We start from the raw sequence: 21692 nt of genomic DNA, 5'->3' as shown, positions 1-21692 counted from the left end.
AATGTTAAAAAAAAAATTTAAAAAAATACAGAAGAAAAAGATCATCAGAGAATTTGCCAGAGGTTTTATCATATCAGAACTGCTCATTTCTTTTGCCTTACTGAAACTGTATTGTGGTGGTAATTTTAAAACGTGTACATATGGACATCTCAACTATGCTAAAAATGCCCAGAAAATACACCAAGTTGTTAATGATGGTCTTTTATGAACAGTGGGATTCTGAGTGTTTTATTTCTTCCTTATATTTTTTCAAGTTTTCTGTAGTGATCATACATTCCTTTATAATAAAAAAATACCAAGGGGAAAATTTACAAAAATCCATGTTGAAAAATCCAAAAGAAAGACATTTTAATAAAATACATTTTTAGAGGAGCAATGATCAAGTACAGCTACGAAGATCCTCAAAGTTTTGCATTATCCATGTTAAACAGCTTTATAAAAGTGCTTTAAAAATTAGAAATAATTGATGAACGGTGAAGTGCTAGACAGAGAAAATGCTAGAAGAGAGAGTAAGCTGTAGATTATTCACCTCATTGTTCTGAATAAGCTGCATACTGGAGCCCTTGGAAAACACCATGCATTATGCAGAGATAGTTCTGTTCCAAACAGTGATGGGCTTCTCAAATTTCATTTTTTCCCTGATCTATAAATTTATTTTTTACATTGGTTTTGGGGAGCATAGGGTAAATTTCTCCCATGGAAAAATATTATAAATTGTGATTACAGTACCACACTACCCTATGAAACTGATTTAACTCACACAACAGCTTGTAATGGGAACACAGAAAATCTATGGTTGAGCCATAATAAAATAATTGGGAAAACAATAAAAGTAAATACAAAGTAGCATTTAAATTTTCATTGGAGGTGGGGCGCCCGGGTGGCTCAGCTGGTTGAGCATCTGACTTCGGCTCAGGTCATGATCTCATGGTTTGTGAGTTTGAGCCCCACATCAGGCTCTGTGTTGACAGTTTGGAGCCTGGAGCCTGTTTTCGATTCTGTGTCTCCCTCTATGTGCCCTTCCCCCGTTCGCCTGTCTCTTAACAATAAATAAATAAATAAATAAATAAATAAATAAATAAATAAATAAATTTTCATTGGGGGTTTAACCAAAGGTTTTGTAGGTTTCGTAGAAGGGGAAAAGTCTCCAATTTATTATGAAGATTTTTCTTTATTTTCCAAAATTTTACATTTTATCAGTAGTTCGTTTGTCATATTTGATTTTTAACTAACCAGCAGTTCTCAGCTTGCAGGCATCCAAAGATAGTCATCAAGCTGAATTTGAATCTACGCTGCAATTTGGAAATGCTTATGTAATAGTCAAAAAGTCCTCCTGAGTACTGGATGATCTACCAAGCTCTGGCATATCCAATACAACGGCAAACTACAGTCACTCCAATTAAGTTATCAAGCAGAAGATTTTAAAATAACATCTCTTTTATTTTTGAGTTAGGGAAGAGAACACCAAAACTGGTTGATTTCCATTCCCATGACCCTCCTCCTAGCCATTAACATAATTGCAAGCCAAGTTTATGATCTTTAAACAATATGTGGAGTTGGGATAACTTTGTATAGTGTGTTCAGTCTCCTGGGAATTAACTAATGTGTCCAAACCCCAGGAAGTCCAGTTCTATGACAGACCGTGGAATATGCTTCCAGTGACATCAAACATCTATCAGAGTGACGATGGCGATAGTATCCTTATGGGATGGTCTCCCGCCAGTTAACTCTCTGGGTCTCAGTGTCCTGACTGGTTAAAAATGGGACCAACTCAGCATAGTTGAGAGGGTAGGGTGAGCAGTAATGAGATCACGGACACAGAAGTACTTCATAAATCACAACTCTCTCAAAATATAAATTATGTCTGACACTGAAGATTCACCCCCTAGCAGTATCCACAGCAACCAAACTTTTGCAATCTATTTCTGCCTGTTTTCAATGATACCAACAAACTATTTTTCCCCCGGGGGCTTAAATTTTTTTTTTTTAAAAATAGACTCAGCAGAATTGAGGAGTTGTGTTGAAATCTGGGATGCTTTAAAATTCTGGAATAGGGGCGCCTGGGTGGCTCAGTCGGTTAAGCATCTGACTCTTGATCTGAGCTCAGTTCTTGTTCTCAGCGTCATGAGTTCAAGGCCTGCGTTGGGCTCCTCACTCGGCGTGAAGCCTACTTAAAAAATAAAATAAAATCCTAAGGTAAAATCCTGAAATAAAAGTCATCACTTCTCATTGTTACAGGATACTTCCAAAGGTTGGCCCTAACAACGGAAACTAAGTATCTTAAACCACAGGGCTTGGCAATCCGTTCCATTTTTTAATAGGTAGTTGAATGGCTAGTCAGAGATGAATTTGACCTACATTGTTGGACTATGAGAAACTGATTTGGATTAAAAATGATTTCATAAGGCAATACTCATCCATCTTTTATTCATTCAATCCAATAAATCTCTTTTGAACACCTACTATGTGTCTGGCAGCACTCTGCCTTGGTGGCCAGTGTCTCTGTATTTTAAACATGGTGACACGTACTGAACACAAATCCACGGATGGAGGAATTACGTGTATCAGATTCTCTATCAGCATCTACATCAGGTTATATAGAACTAGGGTTGTAGGTGGCTAACATATACCTTCACTGAATGCTGGATGCTGAGCAGGGCACCCTGAAAAGAGAGCACTGGATTTGGTTTAAAACCTCTCCATGTGAAAATATAAACAATAGTGAATTTAGTGTGTCTGGTTTTTCCTTTCTAGAGATATCATGAGTAAGTTCCTCCTCTCTGGCCCGAGCTCTGTTTTTCTAATCTCCTAGCTGGGGATTATTGCTGACTCATATTCAGGGGCTCTCTCTTCACATATAAGAATACTTCTGAAGTGACTAATACCACTTCCCTTCCAAAAGTCTGGTGGCCAAGCCGCCGCTTGCTTATATCCTTTGCCTCCACTGCAATTTCATACTTCTGACCTATTTCTTCAGAGTTCTGTTGCCTTCTCAGACCTACCAGTGCAGGGCAGTGCAGAGTCAAGAATAACATTAGCGTGTGACATCTGCACAGTCCTTCAGTTTTCAAAGCTCATTCTCATGAAGGCTGCCCTAAAACCTGCCTGTTCCCTGGATGAGGAAGAGCTGTGGCAAAGCCATTAATTACCATAGAAGAACCCACTGAAAGGATGGGCTTGCCCATCTAACTCGTTGTCTGCCACACAGACAATGAGGGGACTTGAAGGGATGGGGCAGTAGGGGGTGGGATGGGCGGTAAAGGTTACACAAATGATTGCCACCGACGGTAAGCCCAGAGAAGGGCTGGTGGAAGAAAGTGGAAAATAGAAAATTCCAAGATGGGGTTGGTGTCAAGGACACTGCTTGAAAACCGAGTTTCAAACCTGTGAGAAAGTCTACCTCAAGACTGCCCTCATTTTACCACCGCCTTTCAATTCTGACTTAGCTGGACTCTGTTCGGTAGAGAACTGGCAAGCAGAACACGGTCTGAAAGGCGAAGGCTGGGTGAGAGCATGCCAGAGCTCTCGGTGTGCTTGGTTGGCGACTTACTACACCTTCAACAGCTTCTCATAGTAGAGTCTAGTGTCACATCTCAGGGTGCAGCTTTTCTCTCCGTAGATACAGCCTCACAATCTATGTCCTTCTCAGCAAGGTGACAGGGAGGTGAAGTGAAGCCGGGCTGACAAGATTTCACTCCTCTGGGCACAGTCCTCACCCGACTCACCTACCTTCTGTTTTATATTCTGCCCAGGTCCGCATGACTCACCCCCTAATGACAAAGGGTGAGTAACATTCTCCACATTGGGCTATTTAGTGGCTGGTTGAGTTGTCCCTCCAGAATTCATCTGAATGCCATGCATGGCTGAGAAGCATCATGGCAAGGTAGAGTCCTCACCCTTAGGTGTTGCTACAGCCTCTCAGTAAGGGTTCAGTCCCCAGTGCTCTGTGATCTTCACCTGGGCCACGAGGGCCTGGGTGTTCTTTTGTTCATTCACTTAGTGAACTAAAGCATGTTTCATAAAATAGTATAAGCACAGTGGCCAAGAATGGCTCAGAAGTACTCACCGCCCTGAGGGAATATATTAGCTCTTTGGGGAGATGACACATGAAATAATCACAGGATATCCCAAAGATACTCGAGGTAGAGACATACTAAAGGAACACAAGTCAAAAAGCAGAGAAATCGCCAATCTGGAGTCATCTGGGCAAGGGATTCCAGTATCCTTTACTACCAAGCAAATGGAAACATGATACTCTTTTACTTACGTTCGGAGTAAAAGAAAAAGTTGCTCACAGGTGCCAGGTGATGAGCCTGGTGACTACCATACACAGTCCCACAATATACCACACCTAGAAAATCGGGTTTCTTCCATTCCTATCTGTTTTTCTGCGTTCTCCTCCTCGGGGTCATTGCCCGTATTCTAATTTGGGGGTACAAGTGACCCTTCCTGAGTTTGTTTATAGTCATCTGTAAGCGTCATGTCTCCATCCATTCTTACTGAACAAAATTCTGAAAAAGATTCGTAATTTGCAAGGAAATAAAAGGTTTCCAATCCAGAAACAGGGGACATAGATCTTTTTTGCAAGAGTTTCTCTGCAACTCTATGAGGCAATTCATGTCTACCCCTACCCCAAGATGGCTTAAATGTTCTTTTAAACTTTTTCCTCTATTATTATCCATGTTTTTAAAAAATCAGTCTGCAATGCACAATTGTTTTTAAGTCTGTCTCTAAATACACACACATTTGGAGTGCCTAGGTGGCTCAGTCGGTTGAGTGCCTGACCCTTGATTTCAGCTCAGGTCGTGATCTCACAGTTTGTGAATTCGAGCCCCACACTGACAATGCGGAGGCCTGCTTGGGATTCTCTCTCCCCCTCTCTCTCTTTGCCACCTCTCTGCTCGTGCTCTCCCTGTCTCTCAAAATAAATAGAAACTTAAAAACACAATTTAAACAGTTAAAAAAAAATAAATACACATACATTTAAGTTGGCTTACCAATAAGCATTAGAAAAAAAACACAACACAGAAATAGCCACCACCACCCCTACAAAAAAAACCCAAAAAACAAAAAACAAAGCAAATGACAATAAAGATTGAAACAAGGGAGCAATCACTAAGACACCAGGAAAAGGCCATTACGCCCACGTTTCCTCCTTAAAACAGTCCCAGTTCTCCTCCGTCCCCTCCCCTAGGCAGCACCTGCCATGGGAAGGTGTGACTAGCTCCTTAGCTAGCCTGCAATCCCAAAGGTGGCTCTTGCAGAACCACAGGCAAGCCTGGAAATGAAGTGCATGGAGATCAAAGGGCACTTCTACCCGGGAACCTCCAGGAGCAAGGGTGGATCTGGAATCTGCCCTGAGCATCGACATAGAACAATCAGTGCCCAAAGGAGCAGGGGGAAAGGAAGCATAGATGTTGGAGGCAAAAGGAAGCAGAGCCATTTTATAGGGGGTTCTTGGGAGATAGATGGATTTGGGAGACGGGGTCAGAGTACAGGGGGCTCGTTGGGGTGGGGGGTACAAAGCGGACAAAACTGAGGTTTCCAAGCTGCTTCTCCGTCTGAGCTAGCACTGTGCTACTTTGGGGTGGAATTGTTCTCTGTGTCATCATCTCCTCCCTTTTGCTGCTGGGAACAAATGAGAAGCAGGGAGCTGAAGAAAAATAATCTGCTTACAAAGATTAGTGGCTTGATTTCACTAATGAGGAGAGTCTCCCGCTTGCCTTTTTTTTCAAGTTACTGAAACATACCAGGACCTCAGCAGAACTGTATGAACCAATATTTCACTTTTATGCCATAAAGGATTTGAAAAGTAAAATAAATAAATAAATAAATAAATAAATAAATAAATAAATAAATAAATGTTAAAAAAAAAATAAAGCAAAGTTAAGTAAAAAAAGAAAGAAAGAAATTTAAAAAAGGAAAACGTGGGAAACCATCCCCCAGCCATTCTGATTCTGGCTACAGAACAATAAGGAAACTTTCACTGGCATCTGTCAATGATCAGTGACCCTGGATCACTGGGTCACAAGGTCTGGATTAGAACTCTGGTTCCACCATTACAGAGGTAACTTCTTGATCACGTTTGGTCTCTTTTTCTTCATCTATGAAACAGGGACTTGTGACTCAGGAGGACTCAATGAGACTGCAGAACCCCTGGGCAAAGCACCTGACATGTGGCAGACCCTTAACAAATAGGACTATGGCTTGAATCTGAATTACATCTAGACTGAACCCGAGTAGAATGAATTGCTTCCTTCCTCCGAGCGCTCTGAGTGGTGGACCCTTCTGCCTTCTGCTCGCAAGCTGTGTGTGGCCTGGCCAGCAGATGTGAGCTCTCGCCACTGAGCTACCCAGTCTGCCTGGGCCCAGAGACAAGCCCATGGCATGAAAGGAAGGTGTCTGGACCCATACCTGCCCAGGGAGTCCATGCTGGGCACTTAAAGCTGAGGAAGCCACACCTATTACATGCCTTTTAGAATTCCCTTAAGGGAACTCCCAACTTGCTGCTCAGAACATTCTCTACTGTTATTTTTCACTTAGAAAAAGCCTCGTCTGACCCTTTGTGGTGGTTTCGTAAGAGTAGTTGGATTTTTGTGCTGTGTGCATGCACATGTTTTTATTTAATGCTTGCTTTAAAATGGGCATTTTTTCATTTACTCCTACTTAATCTAAATATTCCTTTTAAGTTTCACTTTCAAATGAGAAGAGGAAATAGCAGTGCAGAGAGCAGATTTAGGAGGACAGACCTGGTCCCAGTGGGGGAGGTCCAAAGCCTCTTTCCCTAGCTAGCTCCGTGTGCCCAAGCCCACTTCCCGGGTTCATGGACAAAGATGAAAACAGACCTGAAAATCACTGACACTAAGTTAAGTCAGGAGAAGCCCAAGCCAAGTTTCTGCCACAGGAGAATTTTCATTTTCGCTCATATACTATTGTTTCTAGAACATATTCACCCCTCCATGAAGAGAGCTGTCAATTAACATTAGCCATTCTCCTATGCAACCATTTGCTATTAGATGCATCACCTGCCTGAAAAAAGGAGGAAATAGCAGGTCTAAGTCTAGAAAAGAGAGAACCTGAAACACCCTTTATGGTATTCCAGAGCAGGGGCTGGCAAACATTTTCTGAGAATAGCCAGAGAGTAAATATTTTCAGGTTTGCAGATCATAAAGTGTCCGTCTCAACCTCTCAGCTCTGCTGTTGGCAGGCAAAAACAGCCAGTAGCTGGAATTCATTTAAGCAAATGAGCAGGCGTGTGGCATTCTGTGCCAATAAGCTTTGTTTACAAAAACAGCCAGTAGCTGGATTTGAACCATGGGCTGTGCTTCACCAACGTCTGTATTAGAGGAAAGCCTACGAGGAGGTCAGGAAGTATACGATTAGATTTCCCTTTTCCGTGTACTTTCTAGAAGGTACATGTGGTTAAAAAGAATCATTCTCCTCCAAGGCCAAACTCCTGAAGAATTTCCTTAGGGTTTTACCCAAGGGATACAGGAGTGCTGATACATAGGGGCACTTGTACCCCAATGTTTATAGCAGCACTCTCAACAATAGCCAAATTATGGAAAGAGCCTAAATGTCCATCAACTGATGAATGAATAAAGAAATTGTGGTTTATATACACAATGAAATACTATGTTGCAATGAGAAAGAATGAAATATGGCTTTTTGTAGCAACATGGATGGAACTGGAAAGTGTTATGCTAAGTGAAATAAGTCACACAGAGAAAGACAGATACCATATGTTTCCACTCCTATGTGGATCCTGAGAAACTTAACAGAAGACCATGGGGGAGGGGAAGGAAAAAAAAAAGGTTAGAGAGGGAGGGAACCAAAACATAAGAGACTCTTAAAAACTGAGAACAAACTGAGGGTTGATGGGGGGTGGGAGGGAGGGGAGGGTGGGTGATGGGCATTGAGGAGGGAACCTGTTTTGATGAGCACTGGGTGTTGTATGGAAACCAATTTGACAATAAATTTCATATAAAAAAAAGAACTTTCTTAGGGTTAAGATCTTCCTATTTCATCAGCTAAATAGAGGAATTGAAGATAACAAGGTACTAAAAACTGACAGGGAAGCGCAGGGGCTGGGAATCGTCACTGACGTGTGTTTGTGTAGGCGGTGTTGCAGTTCTATGCTAGGCATCGTTTACTTTTAGAAGTGAATGTCCAACTCTACACCTCCCCACCTGAGAATCCTGGTCTTCCATGTTCATGGCAAATGTTTATCAAGTCCTGCTAGTCTGTCCTGAATTTCAATCCTGCTACGAGTTTGTGAAGCAATATACTTGTATTTCTAACTCTATCACATAATCAGTCCCTACAGTGATCTGAAGCTGGGCCCCTGATAATTTCTGGCTTAACACAGTTGCAATTTATTTCTCCTCTACCTTACAGCCCTGCAGATATGGGAAGACAATGAATGATTGCTTCTCACTGCTCTCACCCTGTGTGGCCTCCCTTCACAGCGACATCCTCCCGAAAGACTACCCCATCCAGCTAGCTCCTCTTCCCAGGTCCTCAGTCCTGTGGCTGACTCTTATGGACTTGCACTTGCTCATACTTGGGCGGTGAGAGCATTCTGTTGTTTCACAGCACATTTTGTCTCTCTTAAAGAATAATGTGTCATCTGAGAACAACAGCAAACATTCTGTCTCCCTTGGCTCCCATTTAGTTCATTATACTGAGAAATTTAGCAAGGAATGAAAGACGAATAAATACTGCTGAATTACTCAAATTTCTGCATTAACGTCACATGTGAGTTCTCAGACTTGATCCACTTCTTTTAAGTTTAATAACTAATAAGGCAGTTGAGCAATGAAAATGGAATCTCTCTGCTGCATCTATTAATAGTAGGGCTGACGGTAAATTCCTCTCCAACTTGGACGAGGAAGTATTTTTCCTTGCTTGGGTCTCTCTTACATGTTCGTTTCTATCACATCCCAGTAGCCTAAGATAATGAGACTGGCTAGTGACTGCAGATATAGAATTCTGACATTGAAAGCCCATCTTCTGACTGAATACATCTGAGATTTAACCAGCGCAATCAATGTCTTCCCCAAACATGAGTCTGTTAGAATAATAAGAAAACATATCATTGCCATCCTTGCTCCATTATTATTATCCAACAGAATACATAAAAACAACTCATCCAGGTGACTTACAAAACGTATTTCATATCTTCCTTTGAAGAAATTTCTACCGTCCACTTTTCTCTGACGTTTTTATCTTGCTAACAGAAAACATTTTGTGATTCTCTTCTTCCCTAAGCTTTCTTAAACAGCCTTCACATTTAAATACAATGACTAAGGTGAACTGTTCCACCACGATTAAAAAAAAGTCCAGGCCAAAGAATACTAGAGTGGACGTCCTTACCTCTTAGTAAGAAACTATTTGATTTTTTTCCCTGCAGGGACAATTAAAGACTAATCTCCAGGAGGCACATATGCTGCTTTGGGCCAAAAGTGTCTCTCAAAATGCAGGTGCTATTAGGTGAAGCGATAAGAAGTCCACCAGGATGCTCTGTGGTGAAAGGAACCTGCGGCCAAGTCACCGGGCCGAGAAAAGCACTAAGAACGAAAGCTCCTTACCCCTGTGATCTAAGGACCAAATCCTGGCTCAACAATTCACTCCAGGAGATCGGAAACCTTTCTATTTGTTCTCGTGCCAGCCCTGGCTTCTCTGGCTGTCCCATTCAATCTGACAGAACATGTTGATGAAGATAAAGTCATTCTTGGCAACCCGGGGCTCTGCATGTCCCTGCAAGGCCAGTGCTGCGTGAGGGTGGCATCCGACGGCCTTTGAAATGGCTGGAGGCCTAGGCCCCGTATACTGGACATATTTCAATAACTCAGTAATCTGTAATCTAAACCACTTTTTTGTTTGTGTTTTTTTTTGTTTGTTTATTTGTTTGTTTTTGCTTTTCCAGCTGACTCTCTGGTTATTGAGGCCAGTAACCAGAGAAGTAAAAAACTGTAAGGATGTGCTTTATGCCTTAACCGAACTCATCCTTAAGCTGTTTATTCTGGCAAGTTGTCAAATCTTGAGAAAGGGGGGAGCGGGCGGGGCGGGGAATGGTGGCCACAGAAGGGGGCTGTAGGAGTGCCTTCCAGCGAACTAATTTCTACTCTGCTGAATGGCCACTCAAATCAGATTGTTTTCCCTGAAGCCGAGAAAGTTTTCTACACAAGCATTTCTTTGTAAGCTCAATTAACTTTTACAATAATTTGTGCTTTTAGTTGAAGAACTACAGATGTTATGTGGGTGGTGGCCAGGGTGAGGGGCTGGGGATGAGAGCATGAGGGAATATGGCCGCCCCTTCTGGAAAATGTGGCCACACTTCCTCTCATGGAAAAAGCACATCAATTTTTAGGATTACTAAAAAATTTAAATCGTTTGTAGAACTAGAGAAAGCCAGGGATGTTTGGTTTGGGGGAGGCCAGACTGGGCCATCTCCCAGCTCCCCTCCCTCCTAATGAAACCCAGATCTTTGTGACAGGATTATCTGGAATTGTAATTTCATGCTTGGAAACAGTCCAAAAGTTGGGTAGCAGAACCCGGTCATTCATCAAATGCTTGCCTCAATTTGCAAAAGAAATACAAAACCGAAAATATCAAATAACAATTAGGAGTAAGTACTAATGTGCCAAGCGAGGGAGGAGCTCTTATTAACTTAATTAATTTTCACTGGGAATGGTTTTTACCATTAGAAATACACTTGCTTTTTTCCTCTGAAGTCTATTCATTTATTACTGAGTGTTGATTTGAGGTTAAATAGGGGTGTTTGTGTTTTGCTGGATGTTGGTGTCATTTCATAAAACAATTCCTAAATCCCACAATACTTGTCATATAATGAATGCTATACTCAGTATACACTCATCCACTCACAAATAAAATCACATTTACAAAATGCCTTATAGTTTATACTTGCAAATCATCTAGACTTTGTAATTCATGTCTAACACGTAAGCTATTAAAAAAAAAACTAATAAGGAAACCACTGAGAATCAGGTCCACCAGAATAAAATGCTCCTTGTAATCTTCGTCCACTTGTGACTTCCATGCAAGTGGTTAATCAGATCCAGCTCAGAAAATATTTCCCTTCACCATTCATCCAGCATGGTGGCCAAGTGCACAAAGGTCAGCCATCGGGGCCGAAGGCTGTCCTGCCGAAGCATGTGGGCTCCAGCTCTGGATGCCTGCCTGTGAACAAGCTAGTGGTGTCACCTTGGGCAAATTACTTCTTGCTGAGCCTCACTTTGTTCATCTGTGAAATGAGGATAAGAAGTGCCTCCCTCATGGGAGGTGCAGTTGTTAACATCTATAAAAGAGTGTTGGGCTCCTGTGAACCATCGTCATTGTCGTCATCATCTCTGTGGTGTTGCTGTGTGCCACACAACACTCAAGGTCCAGGGACATGCACAGATAGCAATGACACTGTTCCTGCCTCATGAAACTTAACAACCCTGTGGGGAAGACAGACTTGCACCAAACTGTTGAACAATTCGGGACCAAACTGCAGTTGTGATCGTGGCTGTGCGGATGCTTCTAGAATGTAGAAACTCGACCTGGTCTGGCAGGTTGTGGCAGGATTCCCTGAGGAATGGCCATTCAGCTGAGCTCTTAAGGACAAGAGGAGCTTGGCAAAGTGTGTGGAGAAGTCTCGGGGCTTCCTTGCGGAAGGAGTGGCCATAGTGAAAGGTTCTGTGACTGAGCAGAAATCTAGTACAGAGGGAAAGTACTGGAAATTGGGAGGCAGAGGATGGCCAGCTGAGGAGCTTGTTAAGAAGGATTTTGATTCCATTTTAAGGGCAATAAGAAGCCACTGACAGGTTTTAAACAAGGAGGAACTTGCTCAGATTTGTGTTTTTAAAATACCTGCTGCTTTTTAAAGAAGGATCTAGATGATGCCCGGAAGTGGGCATGTCTATAAGAGGAAGGGTCCTTGTGGTGAAAGAAATCTGTGTTGCCATTCATATCCTGCTTGTGATATCACATGTTCCTGCTGGGGAAAACTGGGTAAAAGATACGTGGGACTTTTCTGTTTTATTTCCTACAGCAACATGTAAATCTATACTTCCCTCAAAACAAAAAGTTAAAAAAAATTTTTTAATGTTTATTTTATTTTTGAGAAAGACAGAGACAGAGCACGAACAGGGGAGGGGCAGAGAGAGAGAGGGAGACACAGAATCTGAAGGTTCCAGGTTTTGAGTTGACAGCAGAGAGCTCGATGTGGGGCTCAAACTCACAAACTGCGAGGTCTTACAAAAAACAGTCATCCCTAAGTACGTGTTAGCTTTGCAGGAAGAGCCAGCACCCTAATGCTGGAGGCCCACGGTGCTACTGGTAATGAAATGAGCTTGGGTTTTGGCAGTGCCTTGGTGACAGGTGACTCATCCTCTAAGTGGGATGGATAGAGTAAAGCATAATAGCTTATACTTTTTAAACACTGTGACTTTTTTTCTTATAAAGATAGAAGCCATCATTTTTTATTTTTCATTTTATTTTTTTAAGCTTATTTATTTTGAGAGAGAGCAAGTGGAGGAGGGGCAGAGAGAGGGAGAGAGAATCCCAAGTACAGAGCCCGATGCAGGGCTCGATCTCACAAACCCATAAGATCATGACCTGAGCCAAAATCGAGAGTTGATGCTTAACCGACTGAGCCACTCAGGAGCCCCCAGAAGCCATTATTGCTTTTTTTTTAATGTTTATTCATTTTTGAGATGGGGGGAGGTGCAGAGAGAGAGGGAGACACAGAGTTCGAAGCAGGCTCCAGGCTCCGAGCTGTCAACACGAGCCCAGTGTGGGGCTCGAACTCACAAACCACGAGATCGTGACCTGAGCCGAAGTCGGACACTTAACCAACTGAGCCACCCAGGTGCCCCCCCTTTTGTCAGTGTTTCTTTATTTTTGAAGAAGCCATTATTTTTTAAAGCATGTGGTTTTTCAATGGTGCATACTTGGTTTATGACTAAGAATTATTTTTCTCCGTGCCATGCTGCATCTTGGTAAAATTAAATAATCTCCCTCTTCTAACTTAAAAAAAGAAAGAAAGTCCTCGCCACCATGTGGAGAAGGGAGTGTGGCCTCCAGAGGGAGTGTGGACAGACCAGTTAGGTGACTGCAGCTGAAATCTAGAACCTCATGACTCGGTGCAGTGTGTGGGCCAGCGACATCAGCCTTGCCTGGAAGCCTGTTAGAGATGGGGAGTCCTCCCCACAGACTCTCAGGATCAGAATCCGCATCTTCACAAGCTTTCCAGGAGATGCCTCTGCACCGAGATTTCCACGCAGTGCACCAGAATGGTGAAAGGGTCACAGACAACCCTGACAAATATTAAGGAGTCTGAATCAACAGAACTGGGGATGGCTTAGTTCTAGAACTACAAGAGACTGTCAGAGGCCATGGATCTTTCCAGGTAAAAATCTGGAATATTCAAGCAGCAGAGGACTAGATCATAGTTCAAAGGCCTAGATCACAGGGGAAGACTTTAGTTCAGTCTGGCCAGGGCAAGAAGGGCAGACATCCTTGGGCAGTGTGTCCCTGCTAGGGCTGTGGAGAACAGCAGAGCCCTTAAGGGACAACCAGGTGGTGATGGCTCTTCACTGTTCTGTTGGGTTCGAGTCAGCAAAGTGCACTGCCCATGATGGCTGCACCCTCTGCTTTAGTTATACCCTGTCCAAACCCACATATGACAACGCACATTGCATCAGGATCCCAAGACCCATAGGATTCACACAGGGTCCCCTATCATTTTCCAACCATACTTTACAACCGAAGAAGATTATCCACACTACGATAACTTTGGGCTTAAATTGGAGATTTTGGAAATCTGAAAACTTCACAACACAGTCCAGTAAGTCTCTGGAGCCTTGCTCGGTCCATAGATGTAGTCTGTGGCCTCTGGTTTGAATGATTTAGTCAATTTCATGCCTAATGTGCCTTAAAAAACCTGGCAGAGATTGGAAACATATTGATATCCATAAAACATGCTGAAACAAAGCTTTTAGAGTTGACTGAAGTACCATGGGATGTCACAAGAACATTTTGTGCCAAAAGCACAAGGGGAAAATACCAACAAGCCCGGGCATCTGAAAAACATGACCGATCTAGAGCAAAGTTTTTTCCTATAACTTAAGCTATAGTTTTCTTGCTCGTATCCTTGTTCCTTCATGTACGGTCCCTAATTAGACTTTGGAACTACACACACACACACACACACACACACATACACACACACACACTGCCCTCCACACAAACACATACACCCAGCTTTGATTCTGTGTTTGAGCTGGGACAAGTCAGCTGCTCTAATCTTTTGTTACATTCCCCCCACATTTTGATCCCTGTCTGTGTCTTCTCCTGCAGGCCTTCCTTTTCTTGGATTTGCACTGACATTTAGATCAATGAGACGTCGCAGCTCCTCTCTTCATAAAATGAAGCGTGTGATAAATACAAGATAAGACTCTCCAGGATGTTGCCTGCAATTGTTTGCTTACAAGTAAACTCTGAAGACATCTTACAAGTAGGTACACTTCAAATGTGAAGAAATGCATTTCCCCAGACTCTATACTAAAGTGGAATGGGGGACCTAAAAGCTTGTAAGAATACATCCGTTCTGGGGCATAAAATCTGAAGCAGAAATATAAAATACTTTTAGTTAAGTTTTCTTTATATAGGCTTATAAAAGAAATAATGATGCTAATTACTATCAGTAAATTTTGAACATGAATTTCTTACTTGGTTGAACAGATATTTATGTGCCAAAGAATGACTCTTTGATTCCTTGGTTTCCCCACAATGTCCCTGTTATTTCATTAATTTATCTAGTCTTATTAGGTCATGCCATTTTTTTCTAGACAAGAAATTTAAGATGAAACTGGTAAAATGGAGGCACCAATATCTCCTACAGCAAGCCAGTAGATGAAAAAGGAATTTGTGACCTAGTCTAATGACTCTTTGCTGATCATAGATTAGCCTAGTCATCATTGGAAAATAACCCAGCATGTGGATTATTTTAAAGTGATCTTTGCACCCAAGGTATGCTACTTGTAAACTATTAATTGATTAACTAGTCAATGAAATCCTCCATCACTATTTATTTTATTTTATTTTATTTTATTTTATTTATTTTATTTTTTAACGCTTATTTATTTTTGAGACAGAGAGAGACAGAGCATGAACAGGGGAAGGTTAAGAGAGAGGCAGACACAGAATCTGAAACAGGCTCCAGGCTCTGAGCTGTCAGCACAGACAGAGCCTGACGTGGGGCTCGAACTCATGGACCGTGAGATCATGACCTGAGCCGAAGTCGGACGCTTAACTGACTGAGCCACCCACGTGCCCCCCTCCGTCACTATTTATTGAAGGCAAGACGCTACACTGGCCCCTGACCCAAAGGAACTCAGCCAATGACAGAGACAGAAGGCGACATGCTGGGAAAGACGTTAAAACAAGCACTCACACTGCTGGTTCTCAGCTAGGAGAGGATGGAAGGCACTTACAGACAAAGCTTCCTAAAGGAGGGGATGCTGGAGCTGTATTGTGAAGAATAGCTTGCAGGTGCACAGAGGAAAAGAGAAAGCAAAGGAACGGAGCATGAGAAGACACACAAGCACGTCTACTGAAGAGTGGGAAGGGGATGCCAGTCAGAATAGCCGCTAAGTGAGCCTGACAGTGACTGGAAGGGAGGGGGTGCCAGAAGGCAGCAGGGCCAGAGATTTTGCAGGGGCTGGGGCAGTGAGAGGAGAGGGGGAGCCGCCCCCGATGGGCAAGAACGCCGAGCAATGTAGTCTACTTAAAAATGGGAGTGAGTCTACACGGGAGCTGCTAGATGGAAATTCCACGCTATCAAAGGACAGGGTGACTGTGGTCTGGAGAGCCAGGGGCAAGGCTGAGAGCAGGGAGGAAGGCGGGGAGGGAAACGTGGCTGTTTGAGGTCGCAGAGGTGGAGCGAGACTTCTGGGTGTGGGAAGGTCTCAGAGGGCTTTTTGGGAAGAGAGTCCTCTGGTGAGCTATATTCCTGATTCGTGAAGATTACCCAAGTAAATTGTTACCATTTCTTCCAGAAAGTGGGCTCAGATCCACCTTCTCAATCTTTCTGGATATTAAAGAACCCCTAGTGTGGATTAAAGAGACACAAATGGTCTGAACTGACTTTTCAAAAAATCAAACAGTGTGTCTATTTAATTTTTAAACACTTCATTGTGGTAAGACACTTAACGTGAGATTGATCCTCATAACAAGTCTGAAGTGCACAATCCGATATGACTTGATGGAATCGGACAGCCAGGAGCCCCCTGGACTGAAGAGACCTTAACAGGAGGCTCTCCGTTCCCAGTCAAGGTCACCAGTCACATCAGGATGACAAATGTACTTGTTAGATGACTGAATTAATTACAGCACACACTTGACTGCATCACTGAAATGTCTTTTCACTGTGGTAAGGGAAGGTTCTCCTCATACTTGGTTCCATGAATCAAACGTATCCAGGAGAGCCTGTTAACCTAAAACAAAAGACAAAAACCACCCATTATGCTGCAGAGGGTTGTATTTCTGGTCTGTTTTTAATGGCAAGTCTCTGAACCAGGGGTTCTATGGAAAGAAAGAGAGTAAAAGTGGTTTGATTGGGCAGGGGAGTGGGGAGGGGGACAGAGCAGCAGAAAGTACAGCTCCAGCCAGTGGCTTTTTAGGACAAATGAAATCTCTAGAAAGTCTGGACCTTTGTGTTCTTCCCGTGAAGGCAAACACAAAGATGCCTGAGACATTCCTGTCATGGTCAAGCCATTACCTGAGAGGCGGGGAAGCACACGATGCCATTGAGATGACAGCTCGGTTTTGTTCCAGTTCTGGCGGAGGAGTAGGAATGTCTGTTTGCATCGCCTCGGTTGGAATGGCTTCCGAAAGGGCAGAGGCAAGGAAAGGAGAGGGAACAGCCTTTTCCCGTGAATACCTGCTAAAGATTCACGTTTCCTTTGGTATCAGCGTTTTATCCCAAATCTACTCATGGCCATAAACATCCAAGCGCTCATAGTTCTGTGGGCTCTCCAAAAACGACGGCGTGAAGAATTTTTATGTTTAATGTTCAGTCGGGGGCTGCACTGCCCTGAAGTCTGAGACATTTCCCTGTGTTGTAACCCTTGGATCTGGTTCATGGAATCTTCCCTGCTTTCAAAACAGATGACCTCTCACTAGAAGACTCACTTATCTCTTTCCCCCTGGCCCTGTAAACCAGTCCAGCAAAGTCTTCACTTGCAACAAACAGGCAATTCACTCCACCAGAAAACACAGGTTATCTAATCTCCCAAAAATGACACCTGGCAAGTTTCTAACCATCAAGCCATTTGACTCATTTCCATCAACATTTCTTCTGAAGAACAATATTAATGATGCCTTTTAAGTCTGAAGGCGCTGTAACCAGTGGAAAATAAGACAATAATAACACACAGCCTGATGAGTGAAGATGTGTCAACAGTGCTCCAAGGAGAATGAATGGGTCCATGCGCCACTCATCAAATGTTCACTGGGCCCCGAACATGTGCCAAGTCCTGTGCTTGTTGCTGGAGATACAGAGGATCTTTGCCCTCATGGAGCTGAGAGTCTAGGAAGGGAGACAGACACTCAATACTGCAGTACATCTCACAGCACCACTTACTTGCTGATTAACAGGGAAAAATGAGTACTTGCCTTTTCAGGCAGGTCATTTACACGTGAATGTCCTCACTGTTGTCATACATTCTTTTTTCTACTAAAGTGAATAATCTAGTAGAAATTATTCAAGCGAAAGGATGGGAGCGATTATGTGTCAAACCCAGAAAGTACTTCCCTTGGCCATTAATCACGTTGCTCAACATCCATGGAGTGAGCTCAGTTTTCCACACAGAACACCAGGAAGTAGACACGAGCCACAAGCCCTCTTTGGCCAGCTAGGTGTAGACAGACAAGCCAAGCAGGAGGGTGGGGACCCCAGTCTTGGGGAACAGGCATGTGTGCTGTGTTATCAGAAATGCCGGGAGCTCATCCTGTCCATGGCCCTCCTGCCAGGAAGGACAGCACCTGAGCTTACAGAGAGACACAGCAATGTGAGAGAGAAATCAAGAAGGAACAGCCTGTTCTGGCCCAGGTGGATGGCCTTGGGTCCATTCAGGCTGGCAAGAAACACAAAGATTCCATACTTATATGTAGCTGCCCAATTAGAACACTGACCTCAGCAATATTTGTACTCTAGGAGCTCATTAGACCCCTTCTCAAAGCCTAAGGAACACACAAAATGCCCAAGACGTTGTCCAATCGTCGATTCAGAGGTTTCCAGGGAACCTGAGATTCTGCATTTCTAACAAGCTCCAGGGGAAGCTCATCACAGGAGGCATTAGGGAGATTGACCACTCACGGATTGCAACAGTGTCCTCCTAACAGGAGAGGCCGCTAAAGACACAAGGAGAGACCTCAAGGAGACAGGAGAACCTGGACAGGGAGGGGCCTGTCCCCAAGGCAAAAGACAAAAGCAGATACCATGTTGTCAAATCCTGCAAAAGGATCTAGCAGATAAAGAGGCAAAGGCATGTGCCGGATCCAGCTACAGAGCGACTGTGGTGGTAAATTCTTTGAACCTTTCCGGGTAAGGTTCAGTGGAGCGGCTAGAACAGAGATTGTAACCTGCAAAAATTCAGGCATTGAATAGGCGGGGCAAATGCACAGTGAAATTCTCTTCTCACAACATCTACTGGGATAAGATCATCTCTGACGACACTGAAATTCTAGTTTCCAAGCACTAAACATCTGCCGGAGATGTGCAACGCCAGAGCCAACGTTATTCCCCTGTATTTTTCCCTAGCTTTACTGAGGTCTAATTGACAAGTAGAAGCTCTATGTTTAGGGCCTCCAACGTGATGATTTAATATACGTACATGATGTTAAACGATTACCACAATCAAGCTAATTAACACATCCATCACCTCACATAGTTAGCTTTTGTTGTGGGGCGGGGCGGCGGGGGGGGGGGGGTGGAGTGTGAACACTTAAGATCTACTCTGCTGGCAAATTTCAAGTATACACTACAGTATTATTAATTATAGTCACCATATATTTTTTAAACACTCCAAAGGCTGTGTTGGTATCAGGCACTTATGTCATATCTCTACTGAATCAAAGCACAGCAGAGTCTGACTTCCCTTCTGAGGCCGTATTGTCACTATGTTACAGCTCCTGGGAGAGAGATGTGGCGACCGTTGTACACACTGCATGTGGACAAAAAAGAGTACTCAGTGTATCACAGTAACACCTGAGATGTAAAAGGAGCAGTAGGGGAAGGGGTGGGAAGGGCCGTCTTTTCAGGCTTGCTTGATCTCCCCCCGCCCGCCCCCACCATGGAGCCTTATTCTTTAGTCCTTGACTTGGGAGGAAAGGGAGGCTTTGTTAAAAATAAAAATGTCTTTGGGGCGCCTGGGTGGCTCAGTCGGTTGAGCGTCCGACTTTGGCTCAGGTCATGATCTCACGGTTTGTGAGTTCGAGCCCCGCGTTGGGCTCTGTGCTGACAGCTTGGAGCCTGGAGCCTGCTTTGGATTCTGTCTGTCTGTCTCTCTCTCTTTCTCTCTCTCTCTCTCTCTCTCTCTCTCTGCCCCTCCCCCACTAGTGCTCTGTCTCTCACAAATAAATAAATGTAAAAAAAAAAAATTAAAAATGTCTTTGAAATGTATTTTTAAAGTTTAAACTCTAGCTTTCCAGTTGGAGTTTTTTTAAGCGAAATAACCTGACCAATTTTCCTGACAGTCTGGTACTGAGAAAACATTCACAGGCAACATGTGGGCCTTCTCATCTGTCACTTCGATATTCAGTCTTCCCTGGGAGCCTTCCCGAGGGATCAGCCAGTCTCCCATCCTGGTTGCAGCCCCCTGACTTATGCTATGGCTGTGAATGACTGATTTACTGGTCCATGTGTCCGGGGGATGTGAGATGTCTAGAGGGCAGGCAGGGTGTCTTATCGGATTTGCTACGGCCAGTGCCTTGCCGGTCGCTGACACGTGGAGGGAGGTTGCTGATTGATATGTGTTTGCTGAATGACCAAGCCAAAGGTGATAAGCTTTTTAAGCAGCAGGGAGCGGGCATGTTGGTGTGGTGGAAGGGATCTTCCTCCTCTGGGGTTTCGATGGCATCCTTGGCTCCTTACTGGCCCTACACTCTAGCATTTCTGCTTACAACCTGAAGGGGTAACTGGCTTCCTGCTAAGCATTGTATGAAGGCACATGGAGGACTCATTAATTAATAAACATTCAACCTGTGTTAGAGACTTTTAAAGCGACCAGTAATGTAAGGGTCCGACTATTTTTTTTTTTTTTGCTTCTGAGTTTTCATTCAAATTCCAGTTAGTCAACATACAGCATATTAGTTTCAGCTGTAGAATTTGGTGATTCACCACTTTATACAACACCCAGTACTCGTCAAAAGTGCCCTCCTTAGTCTCCATCACCCATATAGCCCATCCCTCTGCCCACCTCCCCTCCAGTAACCCTCGGTTTATTCTCTACAGTGAAGAGTCTGTTTTCTGGTTGCCCTCTCTTCCTTTTCCCCCCGTGTTGATCCGTTATGTTTCTTAAATTCCACACACACGAGTGAAATCACATGGTGTTTGTCTTTCTCTGACTGACTTACGTTCGCTTAGCATAATGCTCTCTAGTTCGAGCTACCTCACTGCCAATGGCAAAATTTCATTCTTTTTGAAGGCTAAGTAATATTCAATTGTATACACATACCACATCCTCTTTATCCATTCATCACTCGATGGGCATTTGGGTTCTTCCCATAATTTGGCTACTGTCGATCGTGCTGCTATAAACACGGCGGTGCATGTGTCCCTTCGAATCAGTGTTTTTGCATCTTTTGGGTAAGTACCTAGTGATGCAATTGCTGGATTGTAGGATAGTTCTATTGTTAACATTTTGAGGAATCTTCGCATGTTTTCCAGAATGACTGCACCAGTTTGCATACCCACCCACAGTGTAAGAGGGTATAGTTATAATACCGTTCTAACAGCAACTTACAAATACTGAGTCTGGGTAGACAGTCCATATTTAGGTACTCTTCTTCTCCTCCTTTCTCCAGGTCCCAGTTCTGCATGGGCCCTAACCCCAGTCTCCCTGGCATGAGCACGGAGGGTCTTAACTATGATACCTGCTCCGTTTTTCTGTCTGCAAAATCCAATCTTTTGCAATTTCCGAGACCTCAACTGTACCTTATTGGTGGTTTTCAGCAGCCACTGTATCACTCTCAAGCCCCATGGCACAAATACGCACAAACGTGAACCTTAAGAGACAAGGTTTTCCTTCACACTCTGCTGAGGGCATTCTGCAGAACGTTGTGTGCAGAAGTCTGAGAAAACAGTCTGCAAATTGCTCTCAGCAAGATGCCTGCTGTGGCTTCTCTGGGTTATTTTACAGAGTTCTTTCAGTTAGGGCAGGGCCCTGTTCCCGGAGGGCTTTCACTGCTCATTCAGAGCCTTTTCTCCAGGCCTGCCATAGCTTTCCTGGGATCAAATGTCCCCCGCCCCCCTCCCCCACTGCTGCTGCAGCTAGGGCCAAAAGTCCTTCCGTTTTGACGAGTTGCCTTGTTTGTTTTTTGCAGCTTAACTGTAACATGCTTCCTAAATGTGGGAGTTAGAAAGCATGGGTTTTCCCAGAGGAAATGCTTCTCTGTTCTAG

At 43.7% G+C, this 21692-nt stretch overlaps 1 protein-coding gene across 3 annotated transcripts in view; it reads right to left on the bottom strand.

Annotated features, from left to right (window-relative positions):
• EGFR (epidermal growth factor receptor) overlaps positions 1-21692 on the bottom strand; it is a 210112-nt gene that overhangs the window by 72647 nt on the left and 115773 nt on the right. Inside the window, exon 1 of one of the 3 annotated variants that reach the window (XM_081795013.1) lies at positions 21074-21081. The exons of the other annotated variants lie outside the window; for them this stretch is intronic. The gene's annotated coding sequence lies outside the window, so the exon portion shown is untranslated. Of the gene's footprint in view, positions 1-21073; positions 21082-21692 lie in introns of those variants that run through there. 3 annotated transcript variants of the gene reach the window in all.

Source organism: Panthera onca, chromosome A2 (assembly GCF_046562875.1).
Source record: "Panthera onca isolate mPanOnc1 chromosome A2, mPanOnc1 haplotype 2, whole genome shotgun sequence".
NCBI classification, from domain to species: domain Eukaryota; kingdom Metazoa; phylum Chordata; class Mammalia; order Carnivora; family Felidae; genus Panthera; species Panthera onca.
This window is presented reverse-complemented; position numbering and strand designations above follow the sequence as displayed.